A 9,944-nucleotide genomic window follows, 5' to 3' on the forward strand; every position below is an offset into this window, starting at 1 on the left:
CAAGGGATGTACAATATGTTATTAAAAATTGTATCACTAGTGTATCCTTCCTCAACTCATATTCATTTGGAATTTGGAAGAACACAAGCTTTCCTGTTTTCTCAACTCATCAGTTTCTCACTTTGAATGAACTAGTCAATGAACTTAAGTGAATAAACTGAAACAAAGAAAACAGTCTTTTTGCACCTACAAAAAATTGTTGCTATTAAAAAATGGTTAGTGGGTCAATAAAATCTGAATTTATATGCTAAGCAGTGACTTCCACCAACTTGGTGGTTTGACATGTTATTTTTTTATTCACACTGCCACTTTCCCTTATGCCATCCAGTAGCTTGGTAGTACAGGGGAAAGACAAAGTTCTTTACATTTCCCCTTTCTGACAATTTTAATTGAGTAAAGAATAACAGGTGAACAGCCCTTGTTCTTCTGGCAAATGGCTGCAATCTCAAGAGAGCCACTTTACTCCCCCAGGATCTAAATTATACCAGTGGTAGCAGGGGCTTTTGTGTCAGGCAGAGATTGCTGTGTCTGTTCGCAAATCCTCTGCATAAGAGGGGTGGATACACCTACTTTATATCCCCTGGAAGAATCCTCTCTGGCCTGTAGTGAGACCAACAGCCTATATCATAGTCTGGGATCAGGCTCAGAAGTTTTGCTGAGCTGTAAATAAACTGTTACAGAGCTCTACAGGAATATAAATTTTGCATCAATCCTGTGGTACTCCTGAAGACAAAAGAATGCTCATTTCTTCAGCACTTCAGGTTCATGTTCCATAACAGCATACAATAATCCAGACCTTCAACTGGGTCACAGGAACAATTCAGAAGTATTGTTCCTTTTAAAACCTAAAAGGATTCTACTAGCTAGTTATTTGTAATCTTTGATGTATTTTGTCATATGCATAGAGATCTTTCACCATGGTTCTTTATAAACCTTTGATACTGGTCTTAATTAGAGGAATTTACACAAGGAACAGGATATGAAGGATTACAGTGTATCAGGTATATTATGTAAGTAGAAAAACAAGATGATTATAAGCCTTATGAGGGATTTGGGAATAGCTACATGCTGTATGGCATGGATGAAGGGTATGTAAAGAGTTAAAGGGGAATGTTATATGTTTAGGGACTACAGACTGCATAATATATGTAAGGTTTCCAAGCATTTTGGATGTAGGTAGTGATAAAGGATGTGTATGAATAGGTAAGGGAGTTACATTGTATATGCAGTAGGTTAGCAATACAGGATATATGAGACAGTTAAAAAGTATGTAAGGGGAAGTTCATGCATGTAGGGAATTGAAACTTGCATTGGGAAAATGTAGGTGGCAGAAGGGGTGTATGGGTAGAAAAGGGATCTATAGTGTTTACACAGTGCATTATTGGTACAGTGTTTATGAGGGTGTAATGGAATAAAAGATGGAGAATAAATATGCATTGCAAAAGACCTGGTGACGGGGAGGTGTTTACTAGGCATGAGTACAGCCATGGATTACTAGTTATATTCATCATGGGAGATGGCTGTATATAGATTTTACAGAACAAGGATTGCAACAAGATTATGCGTGGAGATGTAATAGGGTGACATGGTGTACAAGGGAGCTTTAGACCCAATTCTTAGCGTACAGGGACATAAGAGCTGAGTGTAAAGAGCATAGATGATGTGGAGAATTTATGTAGTGTAGTATTCACCCACAGGCTTAGTTGGCTAACATTGTATCTCCTGTAACCTAGTTGTGTTCCCCTCCACACCCCCATCCCTCTATTGTTAATCCCTCGCTCCGGCGATCTGTATTTCCTTATCGGCTTTGTCATCTTTCTTTTTGGATTCCCAATCCTAAACATTTACTAATAAAAGTCAATCTATATATCTCTAATGCATATACGTCCCTTCCTTCACTTCATTTTGCTTCCCCCTTTCTACAGGGAGAAGACATGCTTGTGAGAGAGCAGGTGCGCTAAAGGTGAACATGTAAGAGGTAAAGGATGTACCTGAAGTGAGATGTAAAGGAACAAACTTTTAAGAAGCAAAATCTTCAACATGATCCTGGATACTCTACAGGCCAGCAGAACCCTCACTTGCTTCCACCACATCTAGTGCCCATTACTGTAGTTGCCACAAGCACAACATCCAGGCTAATGGGCTGTTTCTCAGCAGAGCCCATTAGTATAGCTAGGTGCACATGGTGATGTAAGGCACAGCTATTAGCTGGCTCGGGCACCAAGCCATGAGAATGCAACTATACTACTTCCAGGCCAGGATAAGCATGTGTTCACAGCACCAGACAACACAGTGTGTCCCCTGTTACCCAGATTACAGGTATCCTTGTGGGCAGGCTACTGATAAAAGAGGCAGAAACAGGTCTACAGCCTGACTTATTTGCTTGCATTTTGAAACACAGAACTAAACATTTTTCCCAAAGTCTATCTGGCTACTTGTGACAGCACAACATAGATACTCACCTATACTAGCTGGGGAGACTTGAGAGGTGGGAGAAGGGTGGTGTGTGGATTGGCAGTAGGTATTCTTGAATTTGCTAAATTCTCCCAAGTTTTCCTCCAATACCCAATATTTATAAATGGCTGATTCTAATATTCTAATAAATGATCTCTGGTTGGTTTTCTTTAAATGTCTTTGTTTCTCTGAAACTTTTGGAACTGGACTGAATCAGATCTCTTGTAAATTTAGAAGGTGTCAGTTATGGAATGCTATTCAACACTGGCCTGTTTCTTCTTTACTGTAGCTTACGGTCTTCTCTGACAAGGCTGTTCTGTTTTTACAAATTACCTAAGTAGCTTAACATAAATGTTTCTATTATAGCAAAATAACATCTAATACATTTGGTTACTTCTATTGCTACTACTAATATTGTATGGTAAAGCTATGATATAGTATATTTAATTCATGTAATGTATGGTCTTCACTTACAATGTTTCCTTTCAGGCCTGTGCTTTGTTTAATTGCACAAACAACCCCTGCTTAGCGCTCTTAATTGGTTCCCAAAAAACCAAGTGTTAAGTGGAATAGTGTTAAGCAAAACCTGCTGCCAGCTGTATGATGCTTGTAAGCATTATAATAAAACTAGGGTTCCAGGTCCAAAAAGGATGATACCTGTTGGGTGGTAGGGGGAGTGGAATATGATGGCGGGGGGGGCAATGACATGCTGGTGCCCTGTCTCTGCCCATTCTGTTGCCCCTCACTGACAAGATACCCCCCTGCTCCCAGCCCTGCTGCTACCCCTCACTCTGGACCTACTGACCCCAGCCCTGCCAGTGCCCCTCACTCCCAAACCACAGTACCCTGCCCCACACACCTTGCTGGTGCCCCTCACTCCTGACTTGCAGCCCCTGAGTGCTGCCAGTGCCCTGCACACCCAACCCACAGTCACCCATCCCATCCCCCCTGCCCCCCACCCCTGATCTGTAGCCCCTTGCCCAGCCCTGCTGGTGCTCCTCACTCCCCACCTGCAGCCCCCTGCCCCTCAGCCCTGCCGCCCAAGCAGGTCCTACATTGCATACATGCCAACTCTCTCTCACTCTACCTGGTTCACTGCAGCCTGTATAGGGAGCACATGACCCCTGCCAACCAATCACCTTGCCTGCTGCTCCCAGCCCCAAGCAGTCACCCTGGGAGACCAGAAAACCTGGACATTTGCCCTTCTTTTAAAAACCACCTGGATGCAGCACAGGGGTCCAAAAAAAAGGACATGTCAAGGAAAACCCAGATGTATGGTTACCCTAATGAAACTTGCTGAGCACTAAGTGGAATCGGGTATCTATGTAAAATGAGTGTTATAGCGAAATAGCATGAAGTGGGGGTTGGCTGTATCTCAGTATTGGTTTAGTTAGGGGAGGTGGCTTCCTTTGCTTTGCTGACCAGGCTTGTCATCACACCTGCAAAGGGTCACGGGACAGTCACCCAGAAATGGGCTGTGGAGCCTCCTGCTTTGCCATGCTTCTGCAGCTGGGCTTAGGCACCTGGAAAATCGCCAAGGCTGGCGACACCTCTCCGTAAATGCAGCCAGATTGGGTGTAGGGCTCGCCTTTGGGGAAAAGATGCCAGGCATGTGGTTGTGCAAAACTGGGCACTGGGTTTCTCCTTTTTGCTGCCCAACACAGCGTTTGGGAGACCAACCAACTTCTAGTCAAGCCTAAGAGCAGCCATGAATTTGACACACACCTCAGCATGTCCACGGTTGGCTCGTCACTGGCCCCAGCCCCAGATTTCCTGGCGCCTGCTCTGTTTGTGGTGACAGGCCAACCTTCAAGAAGCGCCCAGCGGGGGAAAGGGCAGGGGGGCGGGAAGGGGCTACAGTCCTTGGGCCGGCTCCGGGGCTCGTCAGAGGAGCTGGGTGGGTGGCGAGGCCGGGAGGCAGGTGCTTAGGGGGATCCGTGTGTGCGCGCAGGGAAACGACCGCAACCGCCGCCTCGTTAGGGGGGGGTCCCCCAACCCCCGCTCTAAGATGGCGCCGGGTCGGGCCAGGCGCGGAGGCGACTCCGCGTTGCCGTTTTCCTGGCACGAGGCGGGACTTCCTCCGCGCGCCGCTAGTCTACTGCTTCCTCAGGCGCCGAGCTTGGGCGGGTTGGGGAGGGAAGCAGCGGGACTGGAGAGCGGGCTGGAGGGGGGGAGGGGTCACAGACCCCTCCCCCCCTTCGCGCCGCCTCACATCCGGGCCCTTAGCCCGGGCGGGCGCTCAGACGGAAATGACGTTCCAAGCGTGTGGGGGGGGGTGAGATAGGCGGGGAGCGCATCGCCAGCAGTAGCTGGCTGTGGCCACACCCCCTCGCTCTGCACGGGGCGGCTGTTAACCACCGCCTCTGACCGCCGCGGGGCTCGGCACCGACACTGCGTGGGTGGGGGGAGGGGAGAGTCAGTAGCCCCTCCCCCGCCGGCCGAGCGCCCCCCGCGGGCGGGCGCGGGAGGTGTCTGTCACGGGCGGCCCCGCCTCTTCCGGGCCTCTCCGCCGGGGCCGCCGCCTCCTCCCCTCGCTCGCTCGCTCGCTCTCTCTCCCTTTTGTGAGTTATAGCAACCGTTGCCTTGTGAATCGAGCGCCATAGTCACCGTAGTCCTGGCGACTGTTACCCATCAACAACAGCCGCTCCTCTCTTCCTCCTCCTCCTCCTGCCGCTCCTCACCCCCGGCCTCGCCCCCTGCCTCAGCATCCCCCGCCACCGGCACCGCCACCGGCAGCGGCAGCAGCAGCGGGGACAACGCCGCAGCCCTCCGCAGCCCAGGTGGATATGACGCCTTCCTCCCTCCCTCGCGCGGGCCGGGCCGGGCGGGGGCTGGGGCTTCGGCTTCCCCGCGGGCTGGGGCGGGGGGCGCGGCCCCCTCCCTCCCTCCTTGTCCGGCTGCTGGTGCCCGCCCCGCAGGGGGCATTTTAATGGGGGGGGGGTGTTGTGTTGTGTGTGCGGGGGGCATGGCTGTGTCCAGGGCCCTTGTGGACGGTGCTTCCCAGTTTGCAGGGGGTTGATGCTGCGGGGGGAGCCCGGGCCCGACTTCAAAACACAGAAATGAGCCACCCAGGAACCGGTTTTGCCTCTCCCCGTGTGGGGGTTTAGGTGGGGTAGGGCTGAGATAGCCTGGTGCCCTCTTACGGTGGGGAGGGGAAGGGGGCTGGCCAGCCTCCCAGGATTGTGAACTTGGGATGTCTCAGGATGGCCCCGCCAGCCCTGCACTTGTTCTGTGCTTTGTTACTGACCAGGTGCTTTCCTTCTGCGTGTGCAATTCAGGTTCCCTGCTTGTTTTTAGACCAGCCAGGGCTTTCTTTTGTACTAGAAACTGTTTTTTCTCTGTTCAACCAGTGACCCCATCCAGCATGGTGCTGACTCTCAAACACACTCACACTGGTACACACTTACTTTCTCACTCAGTTGCATGCACATGGTCATGTGTATGCTCACTCACTTACACACTTATGCATGCATGTTCACTCATGCGTGTGCACACGTGTGCTCATATGCTTGCGTTCACACTCGCTCATGCTCAGTCTCATGCATGTGCATGCAGGCTTATGCACAGGCACACACGTGTGTGCATCCTTGTGCATGCTCATGCTCACACACATGCTCCTGCTCACACACTTACATTCGCTTCCGCTCACATACAATTTTGCTTTGCTGGGACAGGCTGTTAGATTCTTTTGGGGTTTCTTTTTAAGTTTTCATCCACGTAATTTTAATCCGGATACAGTCCATGTATTTTTGTAGTTTATCCACAGTAAATTATCCCCCGTGTGGAGATGGCTGAGCTAGAGCATCCATTTCTATTTCCTTAAGCTCCCCACAGTGAAGGGAGTCCTAATCACTTTCATTGTGGTAGTAAGACATTGTGTGTTAAAGCAACAGAGAAAGGAAAGAGAGAAGAGGGCGCTAGGAAAACTTGCTTGGCAATCTTATTTACCACAGCTACTCTACTTCAAAAGATTTTTTTTTTGGTGGCTTTCCTTTTTCCCCAGGGAGCTGAAATAGAAATCATGTTGTTGTTAAGGAACTTATACACCTTTTGAACCTGAAATACTGTTAATTTATTTACTTTTTTATTTACTAATTTATTTACTTTTTTTGACACAATGTACATTTTTAGTATCTTATCATGACAATTTTTTTAAAACACTTTGACATCTAAATTCCCCCCTTCTGGACATGATGTTAAATCAGTTGCCACAAATAAGGTTGGTTTCTACAGCTAACAGAGTCTTTTGTGTTTAAAAAAAAAATTACAGATGATTTAAAGAGTTGTTTCCTTATTTTATTGAATACACGTGACAGGAAGAAAGTGATGCTTTTTCAGTCAGGTATTTTTGTTGATTTTTATTTAAAGCCTGCTATTTTAATTGTGAACATATTTTTCTCCACCTTTACGTTTGTAAGCGCTGCATCAAATGCAATCTTGTTCCTTATAACAACACCAACAGAAAGCTATTGATTTATTTGACATTGCAGCCTCTGAAGAATGTGGTAGTGTCAATTATTCCAGGGATTGTCAAGTGCAGGGCAGGTTAGATAATTAATGTGTTAGTGGTACTAATATTATTTTTTCACTAAGGCTTATTAATTCTATTGCAGTACTCCTTTCCAAATATGTTTTCATATATACATTATGCAATTGAGATGATAGATTTCAGTGAATGACTGAATTCTCATTTTTTGTTCTTGTATACAACAAACACCTCAAATAATGGTAATACTAATGCTGCGTTGAGAGAAGTTCAAAATACTTTTTTTTAAAGAGTGACATGAAAGAGGTCATTAATATTCATTCAATTTATTATAGTAGAGCTGTTGCATATACATTTCCAATCAGTGATTATTAGTTTTCTTTCAAGGAGTCAACTTTGCAATTCACAGTTTGTGAAAGTGTTTTCTGCATCTAACATGTTCTGCCAGGTAAGACTTATTCTGCAAGCTGCTCTGCATCGGTGGACCTCTATATCAGCAAAGTTTGGTTGTTGGAGTACTGCATCAGTCCAGAAGTCCTCCTTTGCAAAGCATATTTCAGGATTAAGGCCCAAATCAGCAAAGGACAGGGAACTGGCTTTGAACTCTGAACTCTTATTTTGGATGGTGGGGGAGTGCGCAATGGGTTTTTAACGGTAGTTAAAGAAGGTATGTTGTGGCACAGGAAGTTGTTAGTATTATTCAGTTGTATTTACTTAAAGCAGCTGTTGTATTAGGAAACTGAAAATGTTACCATGTTGCATCTGTAAGCATCACAGACTTTTACTGAGAAAATTATCTTTAACTATTTGTTCCCACCTTGCATTTTAATGTTTCTTATGTGTTTTAAGAATTTCAATTCCCCATTGCCCTCCTGTTTCAGAATAGCAGATGTTTATGATGCTAGATAGTCTTTTGACACTAAAATGGTTTATGATTTTTATTTGTGTTTGTGGCTTAGAAAATGTAGTTGAACAAGCATGATTAAATGTGCAATCTTATGAACCTGCAGATAGCTTCGTTGAGCCTTTGTGTTTCATATGCTCTGGTGTTCTTTTTAGTGAGCTAATTTGTATTAGAGTAGATGTACCTTTTAGTGTGATGTATTCAAAATAAAACAGGAATCATAACCTGCTTTTATGTAGTTTAAAATAGATGTTTTTCATCTGTTGGAGTTGTTAGGCCTTGTTTGGTTACTACTGTACACTTTCTTTGTTCCCCAAATAGAACAATTTACTAGTAACAAGAAAAAAAATCCCCAGAAATAATAGTGTTACATTAAAAAAAAAAAAAAAAAGTTTACACACTGAATGGGAAGTGTGATTATTTTATTTTTTTCCTTTCTGTACGTAAAAAATAAAATCAGGTTTCTGTAAAGTGTGTAAAATGTGGCAATCTCTTATCATAGTGTTTGCTTTGTGTTCTAGTGCTCTTCAGTTTTTCTTTTTTTTCATGAATTTTTTTCTTTTTAATATTTAAAACTATTGTGGTGCTTTCACCTGCAGACCCCAATGGCCAGTCACCAGCACCAGACATTCATATATGAAATATTAAAGAGAGAGTGTTTTTTTTTAAAACGTGTAGGGCACATTCTGGTTTTAAAGTGTGTGCATACACATTTTACAGTTGAAATTATAGGTTGTTAATACATCACAAATATACAGGGAATAAAAGGAAACTTCAAAGTTATGGTAGAGAGCTGGAGTGCTATTCTTAAATCAAGCTCTGCATCAGATGAATATAGACTAATTAGAATACCAAAGAAGTATGTTTTTAAATTATGAATGAAACTATTTATTTTTACTAAGAATGAGTCTGAAAAATTAATGAGGCTTTTAAATTTGCATGTTTTTTTTTTAAAAGGACGCATTTTCCCACCAGCTATATGTTTCCCATTATTTATGCATTTTTGTTTAAAGGTGGTTGTGAGAGGAAGTTAAGTTTTCTCTTTGCTCCCAGGTGCAATGTATGCCTATATTTTGGAAATTTAAGATTAAGTGGATAGACTGATTTGACTAAATCTATCTTGTTAGGGACAGATGGCTGCTTTAAACAGGTGTCACTTTCATTTCTGGTGCTTTGTGTTGAGACTTCCAGTGGCTCACAAAAGGGCTATCTAAAGCAGGTGGCATCCTCCTCTTTTGTCATTAACAAAATGTACTTTTATAGGAAACTATTTTTCCAGTGATTGGATATATTTTAATAAGTACTATATTTTATCAAAGTCTTAAATTCATAGCATATTTACATATTACATTTTTTGATAATCCTCTTATCAAACTTTAAAGAGGTGAAAGCGTTACTGAGGAATATAATTTAGCTGCTTATGAATATGTATAGGTAAAAATAATAACAACTTGTTTCCTTGTAAGCCAAAGAAGAAAATTGGAACTTTGAAGTAACAGCTTGCTAAGTAACTGACTTCTAGTTTTTACTAAACCTGACAATATAAAAGAAGTCATTACAAAAATCCCTACTAAATGGAACGGTAAATGAATTCAAAGTGTCTTTTTTTCCCCTTTGAGTGTCTTTTGATCTTCAGAACATCCTTATTTTTATTGTTGCTTTACAGTACATTTGTTTAATCTTTAAAAGTTTGGAAAAGAAAAAGTTGGAATGTGAGAACCGCAGTGTTTCAGGTTTTATGCCCTCCATCTATTATTTTCTTTATTAGTGTAGAGAACAATGACTGGTGCCCATTCTTAGTCTGTTACATTTCTTCCACTAGATGCACCAGAGGGTGCTGTGTTATTTGAAACACGGTAAGAAAAAAAAATGGAAAAGCACTGATTTATTCATAATATATAGGTTATTTGTATAACATAGATATTTAAATACCTTTTGGAAAGGCCATGTTTCTGTGTTCTGTGACTCTTCAGATAGTAAGTTGGTGTCCCTCTATATAGTGTTATGCTAAAGATATTAGAATAATTACCTGTTCTGTAACTAACACACACACTCTCTCTCTCTCTCTCTCTCTCTCTCTCTCTCTCTCTCTCTCTCTCT

General features: G+C 43.6%; 1 protein-coding gene across 2 annotated transcripts in view; it reads left to right on the forward strand.

Moving 5' to 3' along the window:
* Positions 1-5,030: 5,030 nt before the first annotated feature.
* The window catches only part of RFX3 (regulatory factor X3), a 299,582-nt gene continuing 294,668 nt past the window's right edge, over positions 5,031-9,944 (forward strand). Inside the window, exon 1 of one of the 2 annotated variants that reach the window (XM_019517634.1) lies at positions 5,031-5,234. The gene's annotated coding sequence lies outside the window, so the exon portion shown is untranslated. The remainder of the gene's footprint in view (positions 5,235-9,944) is intronic. The other variant, XM_019517633.1, reaches the window with a different exon arrangement.

The sequence above is a fragment of the Gavialis gangeticus genome, unplaced genomic scaffold (genome assembly GCF_001723915.1).
Source record: "Gavialis gangeticus isolate Ggan-Ray unplaced genomic scaffold, GavGan_comp1, whole genome shotgun sequence".
NCBI classification, from domain to species: domain Eukaryota; kingdom Metazoa; phylum Chordata; order Crocodylia; family Gavialidae; genus Gavialis; species Gavialis gangeticus.